This window comes from Clarias gariepinus, chromosome 2 (assembly GCF_024256425.1).
Source record: "Clarias gariepinus isolate MV-2021 ecotype Netherlands chromosome 2, CGAR_prim_01v2, whole genome shotgun sequence".
Lineage (NCBI taxonomy): Eukaryota > Metazoa > Chordata > Actinopteri > Siluriformes > Clariidae > Clarias > Clarias gariepinus.
In genome coordinates this window covers 26,011,883-26,037,904 of record NC_071101.1, presented here as the reverse complement: position 1 = coordinate 26,037,904, position 26,022 = coordinate 26,011,883, and the positions used below count along the sequence as shown (strand labels likewise).

At 39.4% G+C, this 26,022-nt stretch overlaps 1 long non-coding RNA gene across 1 annotated transcript; it reads left to right on the top strand.

The window, feature by feature from the left end:
* Window positions 1-4,562: 4,562 nt before the first annotated feature.
* On the top strand, window positions 4,563-5,031 carry LOC128545161 (uncharacterized). Its single transcript, XR_008365854.1, has 3 exons — window positions 4,563-4,606; window positions 4,696-4,720; window positions 5,003-5,031. It is a non-coding gene; the product is annotated as an uncharacterized LOC128545161 (long non-coding RNA).
* The last annotated feature ends 20,991 nt before the right edge of the window (window positions 5,032-26,022 follow it).

Below are 26,022 nucleotides of genomic sequence, written 5' to 3'. Positions count from 1 at the left end.
CTACAATCCGTCAAAGTTGGCCTCAATGTTAAGTCTATGGGACTTTTCGGGGCGGTTAATTGCCCCCTGCGGGGGCAATTAACCACCCACCCCTTAGAAAAGTCATAGCACCCCATTCCCGTATAGGCCGCACGATTTGACACCTCATTCATGGGTCTACGACAAACGGTGCGGGACTAGTTACGCGCCGAACTTTCATACGGAAGAAGAAGAATAAGATAAAGAATAATAAGTTTGCAAGAGAATAGTAGTGATGCTTTGCAAGCACCACTAATAATAAGTTTGCAAGAGAATAGTAGTGATGCTTTGCAAGCACCACTAATAATAATAACTAGAGAGGTACATTTCCTGAAGAAAATGTGAGTGGTGCTTGCCGTGGCGAAACTCTGGCCCTCCATATCTCTACGACAATGGGATCTTGATAGCAACATGCTAATATAGCTAGCATCAAGCTAGCACCATGCTAATCAGCTAAACATCGTGCTAATTACACTAGCATGATGCTAGGAACATTCTATACATGTTATTAGCGAAAAGTTAGCATAATGCTAGCAACATGCTAATAGCGTTAGCATCATGCTAGCGATGTGCTGATGAAATTAGCATAACGCTAGCAAGATGCTAATTTTGTTAGCATCATGCTAGCAAAATGCTAATCGCGTTAGCATCATGCTAACAGCATGCTAATGAAGGTGCTAGGGGGCGTGACTTATGAGCATGATGATACATGCAAAAGAGTGTCTCTACGACAGTCGGTTCCACAGTTAAATTAATGTTAAATCTGTGGGTGGTTAATTGCCCCCTGCGGGGGCAATTAACCACCCACCCCTTAAAAAGGTCACAGCACCCTGTTCCCGAAGATGGCCTGCACGGTTTGACACCTCACTCATGGGACTCGGGCAAAGTTGGTCTCAATGTTAAGTCTGTGGGTGGTTAATTGCCCCCTGCGGGGGCAATTAACCACCCACCCCTTCAAACAGTCAAAGCAGCCTACTCCCGAATAAGCCGCACGGTTTGACACCTCATTCATGGGTCTACGACGAACGGTGCAAGACTCAGTCAAAGTTGTTCTCAGTGTTAAGTCTGTGGGCGGTTAATTGCCCCCTGCGGGGGCAATTAACCACCCACCCCTCAGAAGAGTCACAGCACCCTGTTCCCGAAAATGGGCCGCACAGTTTGACACCTCACTCATGGTACTCGGTCAAAGTTGGTCTCAATGTTAAGTCTGTGGGTGGTTAATTGCCCCCTGCGGGGGCAATTAACCACCCACCCCTTCAAACAGTCAGAGCACCCTACTCCCGAATAAGCCGCACGGTTTGACACCTCATTTATGGGTCTACGACGAACGGTGCGGGACTCAGTCAAAGTTATTCTCAGTGTTAAGTCTGTGGGTGGTTAATTGCCCCCTGCGGGGGAAATTAACCACCCACCCCTTCCAACAGTCAGAGCACCCTACTCCCGAATAAGCCGCACGGTTTGACACCTCATTTATGGGTCTACGACGAACGGTGCGGGACTCAGTCAAAGTTATTCTCAGTGTTAAGTCTGTGGGTGGTTAATTGCCCCCGCAGGGGGCAATTAACCACCCACCCCTTCCAACAGTCAGAGCACCCTACCCCCAAATAAACCGCACGGGCTGACACCTCATTCATGGGTCTATGACGAACGGTGCGGCACTAGTAATTTTTTTTAATTCCCATTATAAGTCAATGGGCAAAGTCGCCAAAATCCCCATTCAAATTCTATGGGGCAACTTTGGGGACCTCTCTTGCCCCGGGGGTCGAACTTATCCCCCTGTGCCGGGTATCTTCTGACACAGGCTGCAAACCTCTTCAAATGTGGTAAATCTGACGTCTCTACAAAATTCACTCTCTGCGCTACAATCCGTCAAAGTTGGCCTCAATGTTAAGTCTATGGGACTTTTCGGGGCGGTTAATTGCCCCCTGCGGGGGCAATTAACCACCCACCCCTTAGAAAAGTCATAGCACCCCATTCCCGTATAGGCCGCACGATTTGACACCTCATTCATGGGTCTACGACAAACGGTGCGGGACTAGTTACGCGCCGAACTTTCATACGGAAGAAGAAGAATAAGATAAAGAATAATAAGTTTGCAAGAGAATAGTAGTGATGCTTTGCAAGCACCACTAACTAGATACAAAAGTTTGTTTAGACAAACTTTAAGTTGGCTTGAGAAAGCCGGAGATGGAAGTTTAAAAGTGTGAAAAGTTTAAAATAGTTTAAGAAGTTAAAAAAGTTAAAACAGTTTAAGTTTAAAAGGTTTAAAAGACAGATAGATAGATAGTGTCAGACAGATACACAGTTACAGATATATAGATTGATAGATAGATAGATTCATGATTGAGTCTATAGATAGATAGAAATAGTCAGATTACAGTGAGATAGATAGATAGATAGATAGATAGATAGATTCACTATGGAGTTTGTGGTTACAGTTGCGGATCCTTAATGTCAGATACCACCCATATTGACTAGCCTACAACTTGGATAATAATCCAAAATGTTTTGCACCTGCAGCGCACATTACACACATTGATGAATGTCACTAACATGTTGTATTGAAATTGATTGAAAATAAACTTAATTATTTGTATTTCTTTTTAGATTAAAGTATTTTTAATATAAAATGACGGATGTATTGAAATTTCCTTTCTCCCAATAAAACCTTGCCCTAATTTACTGATTTGTTTACTGATTATTGTTGGGTTTATTTAGTAATGTAGTCCCCAATTTTTATTTATTTATTTATTTTTTTCATCAAAATGAGAGAAAATTAATGTTTGGTAATATAATTTTAAACCTACACACATGAATGACCGTTATCAGCGCTTCAGCACGTGATTAATTATAACCAATGAGACCGCTGGAACGTAGAGAGTCACTCATCCGCTTTTGACTTCCGTTATTGCGTCCCTCAGGTAAGCGTCTCAAATTTCTGATAAATATTTGAGGATTTATTTTTAAAATTCGGAAAAAAATAATCGAAATAGTTGTGAATTAATTAATTGGGACTGATTCAAGTATTAATTGTTGCTGTTTAAACTATAAACCGGCCGACTAGCCACAACTGCTATTCTGAGGTAATTTCTGAAGTAATTGAAGTTATTTATGAATTTGCATCCTTTTATTGTTGTTGCTATCATTGTCATTTTGAAAATGAAATGGCCGAGTTATGGATCTGGGGCGGGTTAAGTCGATACATATTGGACAAGTTATTAAACGTGTAACGTTATATTTTAATCAGGAACAAAACACCACATTTTAAAGAAATTAGCAACAAATGTAAGATACAGCTTACACCTGTACGGTCGTGATTAAACAACGTCCCTCAGGACTTTTAGCTGAAAAGTGTGTACAGTTGGACAAATATTTATGAATTTTTATCAATTCAGTTTACTTGACTTTTATTTTGAGAGCCGTATTACTAGTTTTTTTTTCACCGGATGAGAAGAGCCGTGTCTAGAACAACTCAAACAGCGAGTAAACACGGCGTAGCCGGACGCCTCCGGTGTGGGTTCACTCACGGAACATAATGTGTTTTAAAAACGTGACGCGGCGTGATGCGATACCACGGGTCTCGTCCGGTGACCGACCGTCTGTATTTCACGAATCACACATATCGCTGTAACGTTTGCTGCATAAATATATATTGACGTATTGACTGAAGAAAGATGCATACAATAAACATCCAAGGGCAGCAATATATGGTTTGTCTGTTCTTTAAGTTATCTCGGGTATTTTCAAAAGTAATATTTCATAATAGTTCTAATGCAATATAATGGACATAGCGCTTATCAATCTGTTTTAGCCTAATATTAATTATTTTGTCTCATTTAATAATAAGCTTAATCAAATAAAAATTGTAAGTTGTTTTAATCAGTCAATGGCATTTTAAGTGAGTTTTGAGCAAAATCATAACATAATGCTCACATTTCTATTGCAAAAGCAACTAAAGCTAGTCTACTTGACTGGCAAACATTAATAATGCCATTTATTTTTATTTTTAGTGGAAGCTCATGTCCATTCATGCATACCATTATAATCTGATCTATTTCTCCCTTTTCCTTGTGTGCAAAAAAGCTGCTGCTCCTGTTGTGTAAGTATTTGACAGCCTGACAGATCATCATTTATTTCTCATAGCTAAAAAACCTACTTTCACTAGCTCCAAATTATATAAAAGCTGAGATAAAATGATTTGCAGAGATAAAGAACATGGACATAAATTGTGTTTTTGCTTTTGTGTACCTTAATTTTTTGCTTTTTCGTAACTTTTTGTGGTAAATTAACATAATTGTATCTTTATATTGAGATATATATATATTAATGATATATATTCTTTTTAGATTAACTCATATGTTCTGTGATGTTTTCTTACCTCTAGACTTCTGAAAGCAGTTTGTAGCACATTGCTTGTGCTAAGTAAGTATCCTTTTTGGTTCACTCTTTCCAAGTTCTCACACATCAAAATAATATAACATTTAACATAGTTTTTGGTGATTTATTTATTTTTTCCCTTTACAGGAGCCAACATCCAGTCCTGACAAACCCAAAGGCTCTTTTAAGAGCCATCCACTCTGCATTACAGGTGTGTACATATTTGTTGCTGTCATTTTACTATTTATTTGGTGTCATTCAAATGTTAAGTTTGTATGTTACTTTACTACTGCTTTTCAGAGACCATTTCGGTGAAGCTCACCATGTAAGTACTACTGTAATGCTAGTTTGTGTTGGCGATTAGCACTGTATACATTTAGGTTCTCCTGATTCGAGATTAATGTTTGATTGCTCGAAAGTTTTAAAATCACTGCAGTATGTTAATACATTATTATGGAGCAACATAAACCTTTGGTGTAACAATGTTAAACATTTAAAATTACACACATTGTTTGCTTTATCATCATAGTAAATAAGAAATGCTGCAGGCTGTTGAAATGTAACATTTGTTTGTTTTTCTTTTTTTTTTCTTTTTTCTTGTTCGCAGCATTGGTCACACCTGGTGAAGCTCACCATGTAAGTACTACTGTAATGCTAGTTTGTGTTGGCGATTAGCACTGTATACATTTAGGTTCTCCTGATTCGAGATTAATGTTTGATTGCTCGAAAGTTTTTAAATCACTGCAGTATGTTAATACATTATTATGGAGCAACATAAACCTTTGGTGTAACAATGTTAAACATTTAAAATTACACACATTGTTTGCTTTATCTTCATAGTAAATAAGAAATGCTGCAGGCTGTTGAAATGTAACTTTTGTTTGTTTTTCTTTTTTTTTTCTTTTTTCTTGTTCGCAGCATTGGTCACACCTGGTAAAGCTCACCATGTAAGTACTACTGTAATGCTAGTTTGTGTTGACGATTAGCACAGTATACATTTAGGTTCTCTTGATTCGAGATTAATGTTTGATTGCTCGAAAGTTTTAAAATCATTGCAGTATGTTAATACATTATTACGGAGCAACATAAACCTTTGGTGTAACAATGTTAAACATTTAAAATTACACACATTGTTTGCTTTATCTTCATAGTAAATAAGAAATGCTGCAGGCTGTTGAAATGTAACTTTTGTTTGTTTTTCTTTTTTATTTATTTTTTCTTGTTCGCAGCATTGGTCACACCTGGTGAAGCTCACCATGTAAGTACTACTGTAATGCTAGTTTGTGTTGACAATTAGTACTGTATACATTTAGGTTCTCTTGATTAAGATTAATGTTTGATTGCTACAAAGTTTTAAAATCACTGCAGTATATTTATACTTTACTATGGGACAAAATAATAAATCATAAAGAAAATTGTACAATGTAAACTTAAACAAAAATGTGGCCTTGAGGACTTTTTTTTAACTGTTAACAAATCTAAATTGTCTTTTTTTTTCTTCCTTTTTTTGTCTACAGTAAATTGTTCGTCTTGTCCATCTGAGTAAGTATGATTGTTAAACGTAGGGGTTATAGTTAAAGTAGGGATTATTGATTACTTAGATCAGCAAAAAACTCATTCAACTTTGTCTTCAAGTAACCCTTGACTTTAAAATATAAACACATTATAGGCAGACTGCAAGAACAATGTAAATGGCTATACATCAAACACTGCACAAACTGATTCCATTGTTCTATACTCACTGTTACAGCTGTGCAAGATAATCCAGGCTTTACTACAGATATTAAGTAACTTGTTTATGCATTCAAAACCATGATTGGATTGCAATGCAATGACAATGTAGTACAATTATTTAATCATTAAATGTAAATATGAAAAGTGTGTATGTATGTATGTATGTATACATATCTATCTATACATATCTATAGGCATATTTGTTTAAGAATGTAACTAATTTGTTGTTTTTTTTTCTCTGTTTGTGTGTTGTCTATCCTGTCCTGTCCTGTCCTGTCCTGTCCTGTCAATACCTTATATCCTTTTTCACTCCAACCTTTGTCTTGCTTGTTTGCTTAAACCTTTGCTGGTTTCTTACTTTCTCTTCACAAACAAACAAAATAACTGGCCTGGCCTTTCCAAACGCTGCTGCTCTGCTTGCTGCTTGCTTGCTTGCACCCCAAACGCAACCTATCTGCACTCTCCCCATGCAAAACATTCCAAACGCACCTAAGCAGCTTGCTAACGCACCTTAAAAAAAGAGCCAGAATCCCAAAAAACAGAAGCCCAAACTTTGAATCCAAAAAAACAGAACCCAAAACACCCAAACCCAAAAAAACAGAACCCAAAACACCCAAACCAAAAACACCCAAACCTAACCCCCAAACTTAACCCCCAAACTTGAACCCATTTTTACAGTGCTGAAAGAAGGACGTGCTGTAGTTCCAGTCTGCCCTGCTGCCTTCTTGATCAACGCTGATCTGAGGACTACGTTGGAAAATCAGCAACAGCAAAACACATTTGTTTAATAACCAGCTGTTTTCCTTCACATACTGTAGTGTTCATTTTCTAGTCTTGTCTGGATCACATATTAAACTTTAGTATCACAGACTGCTTTAAATCTTTTTTCATTAAGAAGTCCACTTTCTGTTCGGTTGTTGTAACATTGATCTATATTGTATTAATTGATTTCACAACTGACATTATCATTTGGGTGACATTTTATACACTATTTTAATATATTTTTGGTGATATTCGTTTGAGCAGCTTAGTTCTGTATCTCAGCTTGTGCAGTCTTATATAGTGTATTCAACTCTACAGTGTTTTAGTTCTATTTCATATAGAAGTTAAATACCTTGAGCGAGATTACCTGTTTTAACATTGCATTAATTCAGTTGCTGTGTCCTTTTATAGCACATTGTGTCTATATATTTACCTTTACTGTTTACTGACTACGCTACAGTATATTTGTAGTTAAATACTTTGACATAAATAGTCTGATCGAATAATCGTTCCATTTCCATCGAATATTTTGTGTAAGATCAAATTTTTTTGTTTACCCATTGTGTCAAGTTTCAATTTAACTTACAGTACAATTTATTTTTGAATATAGTATAGAATTTGATCCCTCCTAATATATCAGTTAAATATTTTGGCTTAAATCTAGAATTTAAGAGGCTTTGTTTTTCTATTGATGAAGTATCTGTTAAAACTAATAGCTTAAACTGCTGTGATTGATTCATTGTTTTTTCTAACTTAATTTTTATAAAACTGTTTCTTGTATCTGCTGGAATTAAGCCGTTTTTGACATTTTAACTTTAAGGGGAAAAAGTATTTTAAAAAATTTGTTTCTTGCATTACTTTAATAGTTGATGTCCAGCTGATATTGTAGTACAAGTATTAACAATAATAAAAAGGTTCGTTGAGTAACTTATTTATTTGCTACTAGTAACATAGTGTCATCACAATGCCTAGAAAAGGGAAGAGAAGTCGCAGCCAGAAGCAGCGCCGAAATCTCGAGTATTCAGTTGGTAACCATGGCAGCAACAATTCTGCATCAGGTACGACTGAGGTAAATCCGTACGTGCGGTCCGTTGTGGCAACCCACAGTCAAATTGATGCGAGGTACCGTGTGTACTCCAGAGGCCATCAATGTACGTGTAATTCATTAATGTTTCTCGCAGTGCACAATGAATGCAATGAGCTGCAAACTTTGGATTTGGATCGCGTACTACAGAAAGGTGATGCCATGTATACTCATGTCAAACAAACACTGCAAAGAAATGGAAAGTTCGTACAAGATTTCTTAAATTTTGACGAGCTCCCTGACACTATTAGGACGAACGTACGCTCCTACAGCATACTCAGACATCCCCAGAGGTTTGGCTTTCTTCAAGACGCACCGGCTATTGGCCAATATGAAAACCTTGAAAACACGCTGCAATGTCTCAGAGCTGACGTGAGCGACGCGCTGCTAATGTGTGGAGCGACGTGTATCGCTGTGTTCAGAGATCGATCAGGGAGGTTTGGTTATTTTGATCCTCACTCCAGATCAATTCATGGAATGCCTGCTGAGGAAGGCACAGGTACGGCTATTTGTCTGACATTTCATCAACTGTCGGATCTTATCGAAAGGCTTTTAATTTTGTTTCAAGGGTGCTTTGATTTGAGAGACCAGGAACAGTTTGAGTTGCTACCTGTATCATTCATTCACATGATGACTGAAAGCTGTGTACGTACTGAAGTCTCCTGTGACCTTGAACATGAGGTGCAACCATCTGTCTCGTTTGAGAACAAAACTTCATCAAACAATGAACAATGTACATCTGCTGATGTCCTACAACATGTTCAAGTCCAAGATCCAGTTCAACAACTGTCCGAAACTGCTGTTAACAGAGCCACATCAACTGATGAACAAGCCCACTTGATTAATCAAGATAAAATGGAAGTTCAGACTGCTGTCATTAAAAATCAAGACAAATTAAAAAAATTACCACTGAGTGAACTTCTGTCACAGGATCAGTTGTCATTGTCAGCTTCAAATCACCAGAATTCACAATTCACAGCCAAGCAAACAGAAAAACTCAACAAGACTCGAAAGCGAAGGTCTTACTTAAAAAAATGGCACAAAGAAATGGTTCAGAGGCAAGGTGTTTCTGACAAAAAACAGGCTGTAAGTAAAGTCTATGATTATAAAACAAGCAGCGAATATAGACAAAGACATAACCAAGCCACGAAGAACAACTATTGGAATAATGAAAAATACAGAGGGAATAAAAAGAGTAAAATAACCTTAAATTACAAGAATGATGAACAATTCAGAGAGAGACAAAAGAACTATATGATTCAAAATTACAAGAATGATGAACAATTCAGAAAGAGACAAAAGAATTATGTAATTCAAAATTACAGGAATAAAGAACAATTCAGAGAGAGACAAAAGAATTATGTAATTCAAAATTACAGGAATAAAGAACAATTCAGAGAGAGACAAAAGAATTATGTAATTCAAAATTACAGGGATAATGTTAAGTATAAGGAACAGCATAAGCAATACCTTGTTGACCGATATTTAAAAGATCCAATTTTTAGGCAAAGACAAAAGGACTATTACACAAACCGATGCAAAAATGATCCTAATTTTTATAAAAAAAGAAAGGAAGTTTTACAGAAGCATTATCACTGTGATGCTCATTTTAGGGCTCGTCAGAAAGAATACTATTTATTCAAATCTAAAAACAAAACATCTGCACTTAAGATACTTCACAAAGTACATTGTGCACAAGAGATACAGTACAAATACAAAAAAATGTATTTGATGCGCCGGCAGAGAGAAACATTACAAGATAACCAGCATGATATAGTACAAGATCAAGTCAGGTTAAGAGCCTTAAATATTTTCAGAGATGTTATAAAACAGGGGCCATCTTACGTATGTAAATGCTGTGCCAGAGCGCTCTTCTTTAATCAAGTGCGTAATTGTGAAGTGCATAAATATAAACAAAATCCCACAGTTGCTGCACTTTGCTTGACTGAAAACTATGTTCACATCTGCTCTGACTGCCCTGATCCATGTCCTTTGGAACACATGAAAACAGAATGGATCTGTCACAGCTGCCATACAACACTTTTGAGAGGTCTAATGCCAGATATTGCTGTAGCTAATAAGCTTCAGTTCACTCCCATTCCTCCAGAACTGTGTGATTTGAATATTCTAGAAAGACATGTCATTGCAAAGTATATTCCCTTTGCGAAAATTTTAACACTTCCTAAAGGCCAACAGAGAGCTATAAAAGGAGCTGTAATTTCAGTTGCATCTGAAGTAGAAACTACAGTGAATTGTTTACCAAGACCCAGAAGTGAATCACAGCTGCTTACAGTGAAATTGAAAAGACGTCTGTGCTACCAAGGTCACTATCAGTTTCAGACTTTGAACATGCATAAGGTCTTGTCTGCATTAAGAAAACTAAAAGAAATCCATTCAGAATATAAAGATATTAACATTAACGCAGCACTGTCAGAAGAAGAAATGTTCAATGAGCATGAACAGTCCACAAATGACATCAGTGCTTCTGATGAGGAAATGGATGTTGAGAGCAGCAGCCAAACGGAGAACGCTGAAGAACAGAGCAATGATAATAAACACAATGATTCAAGTGATGACACTGAGAATACTGCAGAAGAGCAATCAAGAGGCCTTGCCCTAGATACGTGTCTTCAGCCCCCAGATCTTGGTCAGCAGCTGTTGTCTTATGATGATGGAATATTTTGCATTGCCCCAGCAGCAAAAAACAGTCCTGTTAGCATTTTCAAAGTAAAAAATTTGGAAGCCATGTCATTCCCAGTAATGTTCCCTGATTGCAGAAATACTCTTGATGAGCCTGACAGAGCAAAACATGTTTCTCCCAGCAGATACTTTAACACAAGACTATTCTCTATTGACAACCGTTGTGCAAGAGACACAAGCTACATCTTCTTTGCTCAGTTTGTCACTGAAATGCACATGGCCACATCTAGCATGTCTATTCAGCTGAGAAAAGCTAAACCCATGACCCGTGATGGACGTAGAATAAACTGTTCACTGCTGCAGGACAAACAGGAGTTAGAAAAACTTGTGAATAATAAGGAGGCAACACGTTTCATGCAACCATTGAGAGGGACTCCAGCATACTGGGAGAAAACTCTGCGTGATTTGTTTGCTATGCTGAGACAGCTGGGCACGCCCACATTTTTCTGTACTTTTAGTGCCGCTGAGATGAGATGGCCTGAAGTGATTACTGCTATTAAAGCACAGCAAGGTGAAACTGTGAACTTTGATGAATTAGACTGGTCTGAAAAATGTGAAATATTAAGAAGCAACCCAGTCACAGCCATGCGGATGTTTGAAAAACGTGTTGAAGCCTTAATGAGAGATCTCATCATGTCACCTGCTCGGCCTATCGGTGAGGTAATTGACTTTTTTTACAGAGTAGAATTTCAGTTACGTGGCTCTCCGCACATTCACTGCTTATTTTGGGTGAAAGATGCTCCAGAGTTTGAGAAGGATGAAGATCAGGAAGTTTGTGATTTCATTGATAAATACATCTCATGCAAATTACCAGATCCAAACAAAGACCCAGAACTGCACAGAATTGTAAGTGAAGTGCAGATGCACAGTCGTAATCACTCCAAATCCTGTAGAAAGAACAAGAAGCACTGCCGATTTGGGTTTCCTAAACCACCCATTGACGGAACCATGATAACCCGCTCCAGACCTCCTCCTGTAGATCAGTCTGATGAAGAGAATCAATCAGAGGAAAGAGATTATGCCAGTGTTGCAAAAGAACAGCTACAGAAGGTGTGGGATCTACTGAATGACTCAAATCAGAGTTTTGAAACCATTACAGAGCTCCTTAATCAAACAAACATGACTTATGAAGAGTATAGGAAAAATATTGAGGTTCTGTCTACATCAAGTGTAATAGTTATGGAAAGACGACCACAGGACTGCTGGGTTAATGGCTACAATCCAATGTTGTTAAGAGCCTGGAATGCAAACATGGACATACAGTTCATTCTGAACCCCTACAGCTGTATCATGTACATGCTTTCGTACATTTCAAAAGGTGAACAGGAGATGAGTGATTACCTGAAGACAGTGATAAAAGACTCAAGTCATGATAACCTGTCTGACCGTGAGTGCATGAAGCAGGTCATGAATGCCTATTCAAAGAACAGAGAGGTCAGCGCTCAAGAGGCAGTCGCTCGCACATGCAGTCTGAAATTGAAATCATCATCACGTTCTGTCATTTTCGTACCCACTGATGACAATGCTGTAAAGATGAGTTTACCAATGAAGTACTTACAGACTATGGATGATGACGTGGAGAATGTGTGGATGTCAGGTTTGTCAGACAAATACAAGGCCAGACCTAATAGACCTGAATTTGAGAACATGTGCATGGCTGAATTTGCAAGTGAATACCGCATTGTTTATGGAGGACAGGCAAAAGGTAAAAATGTTTTGCCACTTCAAAACAATATGGGACGAATACAGAAAAGAACAAGGGGAAAGCCTGCTGTTATTAGATTTGCTCGTTTTTCACAGCAGAAAAATCCAGAAAAATTCTATGGAACTCTTCTAAAACTTTACCTTCCGTATCACAGAGACGAACAGCTGAAGTCCACAAGATTCACGACACACGAATCATTTTATGCATTTGCTTCAGTAAAACTACCAGGCTCTGATGAACTGCAACGTGTGTTCGACATTGTAAATGAAAACCGGGAGAAATATGAAAAACATAATGAGGCTATAGAAAAAGCAATTGAGGATTTTGAACAGAATGGGCCACTTGAAGATGCATGGACTACACTGGCACCTGCAAATGAACTGATCAGATTGGAGAGCATTATGGAACGTGAAGCCACTGATCCTAATGAAGTGAACGAGCAAGAAGACATTCCTGAATACACAGCATCTACCTCGGTCAGTAACACAGCTATGCCACTCATGGAGGCCACTCAGCTAAATTCTGCACAGATTCGAAGAATGTATCAGAGTTTAAATCAAACACAGGCTTCAATATTTTATGCTGTGCGAGACTGGTGTAAAAGATGTGTCTCTGGTGAAAGTCCGCAACCATTTCTGTATTTTTTGAATGGAGGTGCCGGAGTTGGCAAATCACACGTTATTAAATCTATTCATACAGAAGCATCCAAAATCCTGCGTAGGCTTCCATGCATGCGAGAGCATACTGACATTTCACAGCCTACTGTACTTTTAACCGCATTCACAGGCACTGCAGCCTTTAATATTTCAGGTAAAACACTGCACTGTCTTTTGAAGCTCCCAAGAAGTTTGAAGCCTCCTTACCAAGGTTTGGGAAACAGCTTGGATGAAATGAGGGCAGACCTTTCTAATGCACATATTTTAATTATTGATGAAATCTCAATGGTGTCAAAACAGTTGTTTGCATATGTGAACTGGAGACTGCAACAGATTAAAGGAAACCAGAAACCTTTTGGTGGATTGTCCATACTCGCTGTTGGCGATTTTTTCCAACTTCCGCCACTTGGAAGAGCAAAACCACTCTGTGTGTATGAGGATCATGTGCTGGACTTCTGGAAAGATCATTTTGAAATGATAACCCTGACACAGATAATGAGGCAGAGAGATGATCTTCCATATGCTGAGCTTCTCAACCGTCTGAGGGTGAAACAGAAACATGCAAAACTGGCTGATACAGACAAGAGCATGTTAGCAGCGGTCATAAGATCTTCTCCTGAAGAGTGTCCTGTTGATGCATTACACATCTACGCAACCAATAAAGAGGTAGACAGTCATAACACTGAAGCCATAACCTCAGGCTTTTCTGATATTATTAACATTGATGCGCATGACTACAAAAAAGATCCACGAACAGGTGAAATGAAAAGGCAAGCTGTACCACTTAAAGGAGACAAACGTGATCTGATTGACACACTACAGCTTGCTATTGGTGCACGAGTGATGATTACTAGAAATATTGATGTAGAAGATGGACTGGTTAATGGGACTTTTGGAAATGTGGCAAAAATAACAGCTCAAAATTGGGGTGGTGTATCGGTTGTTCAATTAATTGGTCTTCATCTAGATAATGTGACTGCTGGACAGAAACATCGCAACAAGGCACCTGATGGAGATGACAATATTGTCTATATTGAGAGGTCAGAGGAACCACTAAAAAAAAAAGGAACGGTTCGAAGGCAGTTTCCTATTAAACTTGCCTTTGCATGCACTATTCATAAAGTCCAAGGAATGACAACTGATCGCAGTGTTGTATCTCTGAAGCACATATTTGAACCAGGCATGGCATATGTTGCTCTTAGCAGAACGACAACACTCAGGGGACTGCATATTACCGATTTTGATGAAAAGAAAATTTTCTGTGATCCAGAAATAAGTGCCTCCTTGGAGAACATGCCAAAAGCAGATTTTCACAATATTCAACCCATCCTTTATATTGTACAGGATTCAGAAATGAGTTCAGCTTTTAAAATCATTCATCATAACACAGAGGGACTGGAGTGTCATATAGATGATTTGAAATGCCACCATGAACTTTTACTGGCTGATGTTTTGTGTCTCACTGAAACACACCTGTCAGGCTCAGTTGTTCCTGCATACCTCCACCTGGATGGATACACCATGTACAAACGCAATAGACATGCATCCTACACAAACTATGTCCATTTGGCAAATAAGAATGGTGGTGGAGTGGCCATTTATGTGAAGAACAGCTTTCAGGTTTCTCCTCTGATGTACATACAGGGTGCTACTGACCTGGAATATTTGGTTTTGAAGATAAAAGCACCCAAACAAGCACTTCTTGCAGTGATCTACAGACCCCCCAGTTATAATTTAGCAGACTTTTTGGCAAACCTGAATGCCCTTTTGACATCTCTGGAGATCATGGATTTCAAGCCCATTATAGTGTGTGGAGACTTCAATGAAGATCAGCTGTCTCATCACAACAAACCTATTCTCAGTTTGTTTGAAGATAAAGGATACATGCAGGTAATCAGCACTGGGACAACAGAGACCAATACTCTACTGGATCCTGTATTTGTAAACTGTGCACACGCAAATGTCAGAGCAGGAGTTCTACAGACATACTACAGCTATCATGATCCTGTGTATTGTGTTTTAGAGTAGATACATCACATATATATATGTATATAATAAGTTTGCATAGATCTCTCATACAGCGCTTGTGTAAATTTTAGTTAATCATTTTGAGAAATAATAATGCTACTAAAAATACAAATAAAATCATTGTATATTACTAAACATGTAATTTTGTGTTTATTTAATGTGTGCATGTGTGTTTAAATGTGTTTTATAGGGAAGGTGTGTGCGTGCGCGTGTGTGTGTGTGTGTGTGTGTGTTAGATAAAGAATGAATGGAGAGTGAATGTCCTTTCCAAGGATCGCCACCTTGACGTGGTGGAAAGGCTTGTGTGTTCCAGTGATCCCTAAAGTAAGTCATTCTGGAGATTTTTACTCTAGTTTGTCATGCTTAAGGGTGAGGTTCCAGACTAAGTGCGATCCAAAGGGACATAAACTAAATAAAATTATATTTTAAGCAAAATTATTGTGTTTGTCTTGATCATTTTATACACCATCTGTTCTCCAATTTGATACCATTCAGTGCTTTGACACAATCTGTATTGTTAAAACTGCTATATAAATAAAGGTGATTGATTGATTGTTGCTAAGGCGCTTGCTGAGGTACCTGGGGTGGTTGCGAAGATGTTGCTATGTGGTTTCTAAGCTACCTGGAGTGGTTGCTAGGGTGTTGCTATGCGGTTGCTATAGATAAAAGATAAATTAGAAATAGTATTAGTTTAAATTGGTTAGAAATAGTACATAGAAGGGAAGTCTGATTGAGTCTATAGATAGATAGAAATAGTCAGATTACAGATAGATAGATAGATAGATAGATAGATAGATAGATAGATAGATAGATTAGTTAAAAATAGTCAGATGATAGATAGATAGATAGATGGATAGATAGATAGATAGATAGATTAGTTAGAAATAGTCAGATGATAGATAGATAGATACATAGATAGATAGATAGATTAGTTAGAAATAGTCAGATGATAGATAGATAGATAGATAGATAGATAGATAGATAGATAGATAGATTAGTTAGAAATAGTCAGATGATAGATAGATAGATAGATAGATAGATAGATAGATAGATAGATAGATAGATAGATTAGTTAGAAATAGTCAGATGATAGATAGATAGATACATAGATAGATAGATAGATTAGTTAGAAATAGTCAGATGATAGATAGATAGATAGATAGATAGATAGATAGATTAGTTAAAATAGGCAGATGATAGATAGATTAGAAAAGTTAGATAAGTTTGAATGAGTTAAAATGTGTTAAAAATAGTACATAGAAGGGAAGTCTATAGATAGATACAGTGAAAATAATCAGATTACACATAGATAGATAGATAGATAGATAGATAGATAGATAGATAGATAGATAGATAGATGAGTTTGAATGAGTTTGAATGGGTTAGAAATAGTACATAGAAGAGAAGTTTGATTGAGTCTAATTGGCATTAACAAGTCGGTGGTGTGGGGGATGGGTCGTGCATGCGCACGCACACTCTTCTGTGACAGACACAGAGAACCGCAAACTGTAATAATTAAGATCTCAAACAAACGCTTCCCAACCGAGAACCGCAGGTCCGATCGCAAAAATTCTTTCACCGTGAGTGGCAAGAACTTCCTGACTACGACATATTGAATCCTCATGCCCGTAGAGTGTATTATATTGACGTGGTGACAGTGTAAAGACACCCTCCGATTCACACTCTGTGAAAATGGCAGTTGACAGTGGCACGCGTGGTGAAAAATCAAAATTTTCATCAAACTTAAACTGCTCTTGTAAAGCAACCGTAAAAGTTATCAAAACATGGACCCAATCCGTAAAAGTCCAAAGTCTTGTGACCCGTTTAAACTTTGAATGATGTTTCTACGACGAATTATGGCCGAACGGTAAGCTTTCAAAGTGACCCATGTTTTCACCCTTTTTCGGGCCATTTCCCATTGAAATGAATAGGGGAAAATGGGGTGGTTATTTGGGAATTTCGGGAAAACCGTGCGACGGATCCCTACCAAAAGTCATAGCACCCCATTCCCGAATAAGGCGCACGGTTTGACACCTCACTCATGGGACTCGGTCAAAGTTGGTTTTAATGTTAAGTCTGTGGGTGGTTAATTGCCCCCTGCGGGGGCAATTAACCACCCACCCCTTAGAAGAGTCACGGCAACCCATTCCCGAATAGGGCGCACAGTTTGACATCTCACTCATGGGATTCGGTTAATGTTGGTCTCAATGTTAAGTCTGTGGGTGGTTAATTGCCCCCTGCGGGGGCAATTAACCACCCACCCCTCAGAAGAGTCGATCCCCGAATAAGAGTCGATCCCCGAATAAGGCGCACGGTTTGAACTTTCACTCATGGGACTCGGGCAATGTTGGTCTCAATGTTAAGTCTGTGGGTGGTTAATTGCCCCCTTCGGGGGCAATTAACCACCCACCCCTTAGAAGAGTCACGGCACCCCTTTCCCGAATAAGGCGCACGGTTTGACACCTCACTCATGGGACTCGGTCAAAGTTGGTCTCAATGTTAAGTCTGTGGGTGGTTAATTGCCCCCGGGGCAATTAACCACCCACCCCTTAGAAGAGTCACAGCACCCGATCCCCGAATAAGGCGCACGATTAAACACCTCACTTATGGGACTCGGGCAATGTTGGTCTCAATGTTAAGTCTGTGGGTGGTTAATTGCCCCCTGCGGGGGCAATTAACCACCCACCCCTCAGAAGAGTCGATCCCCGAATAAGAGTCGATCCCCGAATAAGGCGCACGGTTTGACACCTCACTCATGGGACTCGGGCAATGTTGGTCTCAATGTTAAGTCTGTGGGTGGTTAATTGCCCCCTGCGGGGGCAATTAACCACCCACCCCTTAGAAGAGTCACGGCACTCCTTTCCCGAATAAGGCGCACGGTTTGACACCTCACTCATGGGACTCGGGCAAAGTTGGTCTCAATGTTAAGTCTGTGGGTGGTTAATTGCCCCCTGCGGGGGCAATTAACCACCCACCCCTTAGAAGAGTCACGGCACCCCATTCCCGAATAAGGCGCACGGTTTGACACCTCATTTGTTGGTTTACGATGAACGGTGCGGGACCAGTTATAATTCGCTAAAATCCCCATTATAAGTCAATGGGACGGTTAATTGCCCCCTGCGGGGGCAATTAACCGCCCACCCCTTAGGAGAGTCATAGAAAAATTCTTCCCGAATATTCTGCACGCTTTGACACCTCACTCATGGGTCTACGATAAATGGTGCGGGACTAGATCATCGCCAAAATCCCCATTATATGTCAATGGGGCAAATTGGGGACCTCTCTTGCCCCGGGGGTAAAACTTATACCCTTGTGCATGGTATCTTTTGACAAAGGCTGCAAACATCGTCAAATAGGGTTAATTTAACGTTTCTACAAAATTCCCTCTCTGCGCAACAAACCGTCAAAATTCGTCTTAATGTTAAGTCAATGGGATTTTTGGGCCGGTTAATTGCCCCTGCGGGGCAATTAGTAAGTCCGATCAGTTAGAAAAGATATAGCACACCCCGTGAGATCAGTCTGAGGGTCTGGGCCGAGTTTGGAGTTAGTGGAGTTAAAGCTCTAGGAGGAGATAGAGTTTACAAATTTAGTCTCGGAATAATAATAATAATAATAAGTTTAAGTCGGATATCAGTAAGTTGGCTTTCTCAAGCCAACTTAATAATAATAATAATAATAAGTTTAAGTCGGATATCAGTAAGTTGGCTTTCTCAAGCCAACTTAACTAGATACAAAAGTTTGTTTAGACAAACTTTAAGTTGGCTTGAGAAAGCCGGAGATAAAAGTTTAAAAGTGTGGAAAGTTTAAAATAGTTTAAGAAGTTAAAAAAGTTAAAACAGTTTAAGTTTAAAAGGTTTAAAAGACAGATAGATAGATAGTGTCAGACAGATAGACAGTTACAGATATATAGATTGATAGATAGATAGATAGATTCATGATTAAGTCTATAGATAGATAGAAATAGTCAGATTACAGATAGATAGAAAGATAGATAGAAAGATAGATAGATAGATAGATTAGTTAGAAATAGTCAGATGATAGATAGATAGATAGATAGATAGATAGATGAGTTAGAAATAGTCAGATGATAGATACATAGATAGATAGATAGATAGATAGATAGATAGATAGATAGATTAGTTAAAATAGTCAGATGATAGATAGATTAGAAAAGTTAGATAAGTTTGAATGAGTTAAAATGTGTTAGAAATAGTACATAGAAGGGAAGTCTATAGATAGATAGAAATAATCAGATTACAGATAGATAGATAGATAGATAGATAGATAGATAGATAGATAGATAGATAGATTAGTTAGAAATAGTCAGATGATAGATAGATAGATAGATAGATAGATAGATAGATAGATAGATAGATAGATAGATTAGTTATAAATAGTCAGATGATAGATAGATAGATAGATAGATAGATAGATAGATAGATAGATGGATAGATAGATAGATAGATTAGTTAAAATAGTCAGATGATAGATAAATTAGAAAAGTTAGATAAGTTTGAATGAGTTAAAATGTGTTAGAAAAAGTACATAGAAGGGAAGTCTATAGATAGATAGAAATAATCAGATTATAGATAGATAGATAGATAGATAGATAGATTAGTTAGAAATAGTCAGATGATAGATAGATAGATAGATAGATAGATAGATAGATAGATAGATAGATAGATAGATAGAAATAGTCAGATGATAGATAGATAGATAGATAGATAAATAGATAGATAAATTAGTTAAAATAGTCAGATGATAGATAGATTAGAAAAGTTAGATAAGTTTGAATGAGTTAAAATGTGTTAGAAATAGTACATAGAAGGGAAGTCTATAGATAGATAGAAATAATCAGATTATAGATGGATAGATAGATAGATAGATAGATAGATAGATAGATAGATAGATAGATAGATAGATGAGTTTGAATGAGTTTGAATGGGTTAGAAATAGTACATAGAAGAGAACTTTGATTGAGTCTAATTGGCATTAGCAAGTCGGTGGTGTGGGGGATGGGTCATGCATGCGCACGCACACTCTTCTGTGACAGACACAGAGAACCGCAAACTGTAATAATTAAGCTCTCAAACAAACTCTTCCCAACCGAGAACCGTAGGTCCGATCGCAAAAATTCTTTCACCGTGAGTGGCAGGAACTTCCTGACTACGACATATTGAATCCTTATGCCCGTAGACTGTATTATATTGACGTGGTGACAGTGTAAAGACACCCTCCGATTCACACTCTGTGAATATGGCAGTTGACAGTGGCACGCATGGTGAAAAATCAAAATTTTCATCAAACCTAAACTGCTCTCGTGAAGCAACCGTAAAAGTTATCAAAACATGGACCCAATCCGTGAAAGTTCAAAGTCTAGTGATCCGTTTAAACTTTGAATGATGTTTCTACGACAAATTATGGCCGAACGGTAAGCTTTCAAAGTGACCCATGTTTTCACCCTTTTTCGGGCCACTTCCCATTGAAATGAATAGAGGAAAATGGGGTGGTTATTTGGGAATTTCGGGAAAACCGTGCGACGGATCCCTACCAAAAGTCATAGCACACCATTCCCGAAAAAGGCGCACGGTTTGACACCTCACTCATGGCACTCGGGCAAAGTTAGTCTCAATGTTAAGTCTGTGGGGGTTTAATTGCCCCCTGCGAGGGCAATTGATCACCCACCCCTTAGAAAAGTCACAGCACCCCATTCCCGAATAAGGCGCACGGTTTGACACCTCACTCATGGGACTCGGTCAAAGTTGGTTTTAATGTTAAGTCTGTGGGTGGTTAATTGCCCCCTGCGGGGGCAATTAACCACCCACCCCTTAGAAGAGTTACGGCAACCCATTCCCGAACAGGGCGCACGGTTTGACACCTCACTCATGGGATTCGGTTAATGTTGGCCTCAATGTTAAGTCTGTGGGTGGTTAATTGCCCCCGGGGCAATTAACCACCCACCCCTTAGAAGAGTCACAGCACCCGATCCCCGAATAAGGCGCACGGTTTAACACCTCACTCATGGGACTCGGGCAATGTTGGTCTCAATGTTAAGTCTGTGGGTGGTTAATTGCCCCCTGCGGGGGCAATTAACCACCCACCCCTCAGAAGAGTCGATCCCCGAATAAGGCGCACGGTTTGACACCTCACTCATGGGACTCGGGCACTCATTGGACTAATTGCCCCCTGCGGGGGCAATTAACCACCCACCCCTTAGAAGAGTCACAGCACCCGATCCCCGAATAAGGCGCACGATTTAACACCTCACTCATGCGACTCGGGCAATGTTGGTCTCAATGTTAAGTCTGTGGGTGGTTAATTGCCCCCTGCGGGGGCAATTAACCACCCACCCCTTAGAAGAGTCACAGCACCCGATCCCCGAATAAGGCGCACGGTTTAACACCTCACTCATGGGACTCGGGCAATGTTGGTCTCAATGTTAAGTCTGTGGGTGGTTAATTGCCCCCTGCGGGGGCAATTAACCACCCACCCCTTAGAAGAGTCACGGCACCCCTTTCCCGAATAAGGCGCACGGTTTGACACCTCACTCATGGGACTCGGTCAAAGTTGTTCTCAGTGTTAAGTCTGTGGGTGGTTAATTGCCCCCTGCGGGGGCAATTAACCACCCACCCCTTAGAAGAGTCACAGCACCCGATCCCCGAATAAGGCGCACGGTTTAACACCTCACTCATGGGACTCGGGCAATGTTGGTCTCAATGTTAAGTCTGTGGGTGGTTAATTGCCCCCTGCGGGGGCAATTAACCACCCACCCCTTAGAAGAGTCACGGCACCCCTTTCCCGAATAAGGCGCACGGTTTGACACCTCACTCATGGGACTCGGTCAAAGTTGTTCTCAGTGTTAAGTCTGTGGGTGGTTAATTGCCCCCTGCGGGGGCAATTAACCGCCCACCCCTTAGGAGAGTCATAGAAAAATTCTTCCTGAATATTCTGCACGCTTTGACACCTCACTCATGGGTCTACGATAAATGGTGCGGGACTAGTTCATCGCCAAAATCCCCATTATATGTCAATGGGGCAAATTGGGGACCTCTCTTGCCCCGGGGGTAAAACTTATACCCTTGTGCATGGTATCTTTTGACAAAGGCTGCAAACATCTTCAAATAGGGTTAATTTAACGTTTCTACAAAGTTCCCTCTCTGCGCAACAAACCGTCAAAATTCGTCTCAATGTTAAGTCAATGGGATTTTTGGGCCGGTTAATTGCCCCTGCGGGGCAATTAGTAAGTCCGATCAGTTAGAAAAGATATAGCACACCCCGTGAGATCAGTCTGAAGGTCTGGGCCGAGTTTGGAGTTAGTGGAGTTAAAGCTCTAGGAGGAGAAGCGTTTGATAATTTTAGTCTCGGAATAATAATAATAATAATAATAATAATAATAATAATAAGTTTAAGTCGGATATCAGTAAGTTGGCTTTCTCAAGCCAACTTAATAACTAGATACAAAAGTTTGTTTAGACAAACTTTAAGTTGGCTTGAGAAAGCCGGAGATAAAAGTTTAAAAGTGTGAAAAGTTTAAAATAGTTTAAGAAGTTAAAAAAGTTAAAACAGTTTAAGTTTAAAAGGTTTAAAAGACAGATAGATAGATAGATAGATAGATAGATAGATAGATAGATAGATAGATAGTGTCAGACAGATAGACAGTTACAGATATATAGATTGATAGATAGATTCATGATTGAGTCTATAGATAGATAAAAATAGTCAGATTACAGATAGATAGATAGATAGATAGATAGATAGATAGATAGATAGAAATAGTCAGATGATAGATAGATAGATAGATAGATAGATAGATTAGTTAGAAATAGTCAGATGATAGATAGTTACATAGATAGATAGATTAGTTATAAATAGTCAGATGATAGATAGATAGATAGATAGATAGATAGATAAATTAGTTAAAATAGTCAGATGATAGATAGATTAGAAAAGTTAGATAAGTTTGAATGAGTTAAAATTTGTTAGAAATAGTACATAGAAGGGAAGTCTATAGATAGATAGAAATAATCAGATTACAGATAGATAGATAGATAGATAGATAGATAGATAGATAGATGAGTTTGAATGAGTTTGAATGGCTTAGAAATAGTACAAAGAAGAGAAGTTTGATTAAGTCTAATTGGCATTAGCAAGTCGGTGGTGTGGGGGATGGGTCATGCATGCGCACGCACACTCTTCTGTGACAGACACAGAGAACCGCAAACTGTAATAATTAAGCTCTCAAACAAACGCTTCCCAACCGAGAATCGTAGGTCCGATCGCAAAAAATCTTTCACCGTGGGTGGCAGGAACTTCCTGACTACGACATATTGAATCCTCATGCCCGTAGAGTGTATTATATTGACGTGGTGACAGTGTAAAGACACCCTCCGATTCACACTCTGTAAATATGGCAGTTGACAGTGGCACGCATGGTGGAAAATCAAAATTTTCATCAAACTTAAGCTGCTCTCGTGAAGCAACCGTGAAAGTTATCAAAACATGGACCCAATCCGTAAAAGTCCAAAGTCTTGTGACCCGTTTAAACTTTGAATGATGTTCCTACGACAAATTATGGCCGAACGGTAAGCTTTCAAAGTGACCCATGTTTTCACCCTTTTTCGGGCCATTTCCCATTGAAATGAATAGGGGAAAATAGGGTGGTTATTTGGGAATTTCGGGAAAACCGTGCGACGGATCCCTACCAAAAGTCATAGCACACCATTCCCGAAAAAGGCGCACGGTTTGACACCTCACTCATGGCACTCGGGCAAAGTTAGTCTCAATGTTAAGTCTGTGGGGGGTTAATTGCCCCCTGCGAGGGCAATTGACCACCCACCCCTTAGAAAAGTCACAGCACCCCATTCCCGAATAAGGCGCACGGTTTGACACCTCACTCATGGGACTCGGTCAAAGTTGGTCTCAATGTTAAGTCCGTGGGTGGTTAATTGCCCCCGGGGCAATTAACCACCCACCCCTTAGAAGAGTCACAGCACCCGATCCCCGAATAAGGCGCACGATTTAACACCTCACTCATGGGACTCGGGCAATGTTGGTCTCAATGTTAAGTCTGTGGGTGGTTAATTGCCCCCTGCGGGGGCAATTAAACACCCACCCCTTAGAAGAGTCACGGCACCCCTTTCCCGAAAAAGGCGCACGGTTTGACACCTCACTCATGGCACTCGGGCAAAGTTAGTCTCAATGTTAAGTCTGTGGGTGGTTAATTGCCCCCTGCGGGGGCAATTAACCACCCACCCCTTAGAAGAGTCACGGCAACCCATTCCCGAATAGGGCGCACAGTTTGACACCTCACTCATGGGATTCGGTTAATGTTGGTCTCAATGTTAAGTCTGTGGGTGGTTAATTGCCCCCTGCGGGGGCAATTAACCACCCACCCCTTAGAAGAGTCACGGCAACCCATTCCCGAATAAGGCACACGGTTTGACACCTCACTCATGGGATTCGGTCAATGTTGGTCTCAATGTTAAGTCTGTGGGTGGTTAATTGCCCCCTGCGGGGGCAATTAACCACCCACCCCTTAGAAGAGTCACGGCAACCCATTCCCGAATAGGGCGCACGGTTTGACACCTCACTCATGGGACTCGGGCAATGTTGGTCTCAATGTTAAGTCTGTGGGTGGTTAATTGCCCCCTGCGGGGGCAATTAACCACCCACCCCTTAGAAAGGTCACAGCACCCCATTCCCGAATAAGGCGCACGGTTTGACACCTCATTTGTTGGTTTACGATGAACGGTGCGGGACCAGTTATAATTCGCTAAAATCCCCATTATAAGTCAATGGGACGGTTAATTGCCCCCTGCGGGGGCAATTAACCTCCCACCCCTTAGGAAAGTCATAGAAAAATTCTTCCCGAATATTCTGCACACTTTGACACCTCACTCATGGGTCTACGATAAATGGTGCGGGACTAGTTCATCGCCAAAATCCCCATTATATGTCAATGGGGCAAATTGGGGACCTCTCTTGCCCCGGGGGTAAAACTTATACCCTTGTGCATGGTATCTTTTGACAAAGGCTGCAAACATCTTCAAATAGGGTTAATTTAACGTTTCTACAAAATTCCCTCTCTGCGCAACAAACCGTCAAAATTCGTCTCAATGTTAAGTCAATGGGATTTTTGGGGCGGTTAATTGCCCCTGCGGGGCAATTAGTAAGTCCGATCAGTTAGAAAAGATATAGCACACCCCGCGAGATCAGTCTGAAGGTCTGGGCCGAGTTTGGAGTTAGTGGAGTTAAAGCTCTAGGAGGAGAAGCGTTTGATAATTTTAGTCTCGGAATAATAATAATAACTAGATATAAAAGTTTGTTTAGACAAACTTTAAGTTGGCTTGAGAAAGCCGGAGATGGAAGTTTAAAAGTGTGAAAAGTTTAAAATAGTTTAAGAAGTTAAAAAAGTTAAAACAGTTTAAGTTTAAAAGGTTTAAAAGACAGATAGATAGTGTCAGACAGATAGACAGTTACAGATATAAAGATAGATAGATAGATTCATGATTGAGTCTATAGATAGATAGAAATAGTCAGATTACAGATAGATAGAAAGATAGATAGATAGATAGATAGATAGATAGATAGATAGATTAGTTAGAAATAGTCAGATGATAGATAGATAGATAGATAGATAGATAGATATATAGATTAGTTAGAAATAGTCAGATGATAGATAGATAGATAGATAGATAGATAGATATATAGATTAGTTAGAAATAGTCAGATGATAGATAGATACATAGATAGATAGATTAGTTATAAATAGTCAGATGATAGATAGATACATAGATAGATAGATTAGTTATAAATAGTCAGATGATAGATAGATAGATAGATTAGTTAAAATAGTCAGATGATAGATAGATTAGAAAAGTTAGATAAGTTTGAATGAGTTAAAATGTGTTAGAAATAGTACATAGAAGGGAAGTCTATAGATAGATAGAAATAATCAA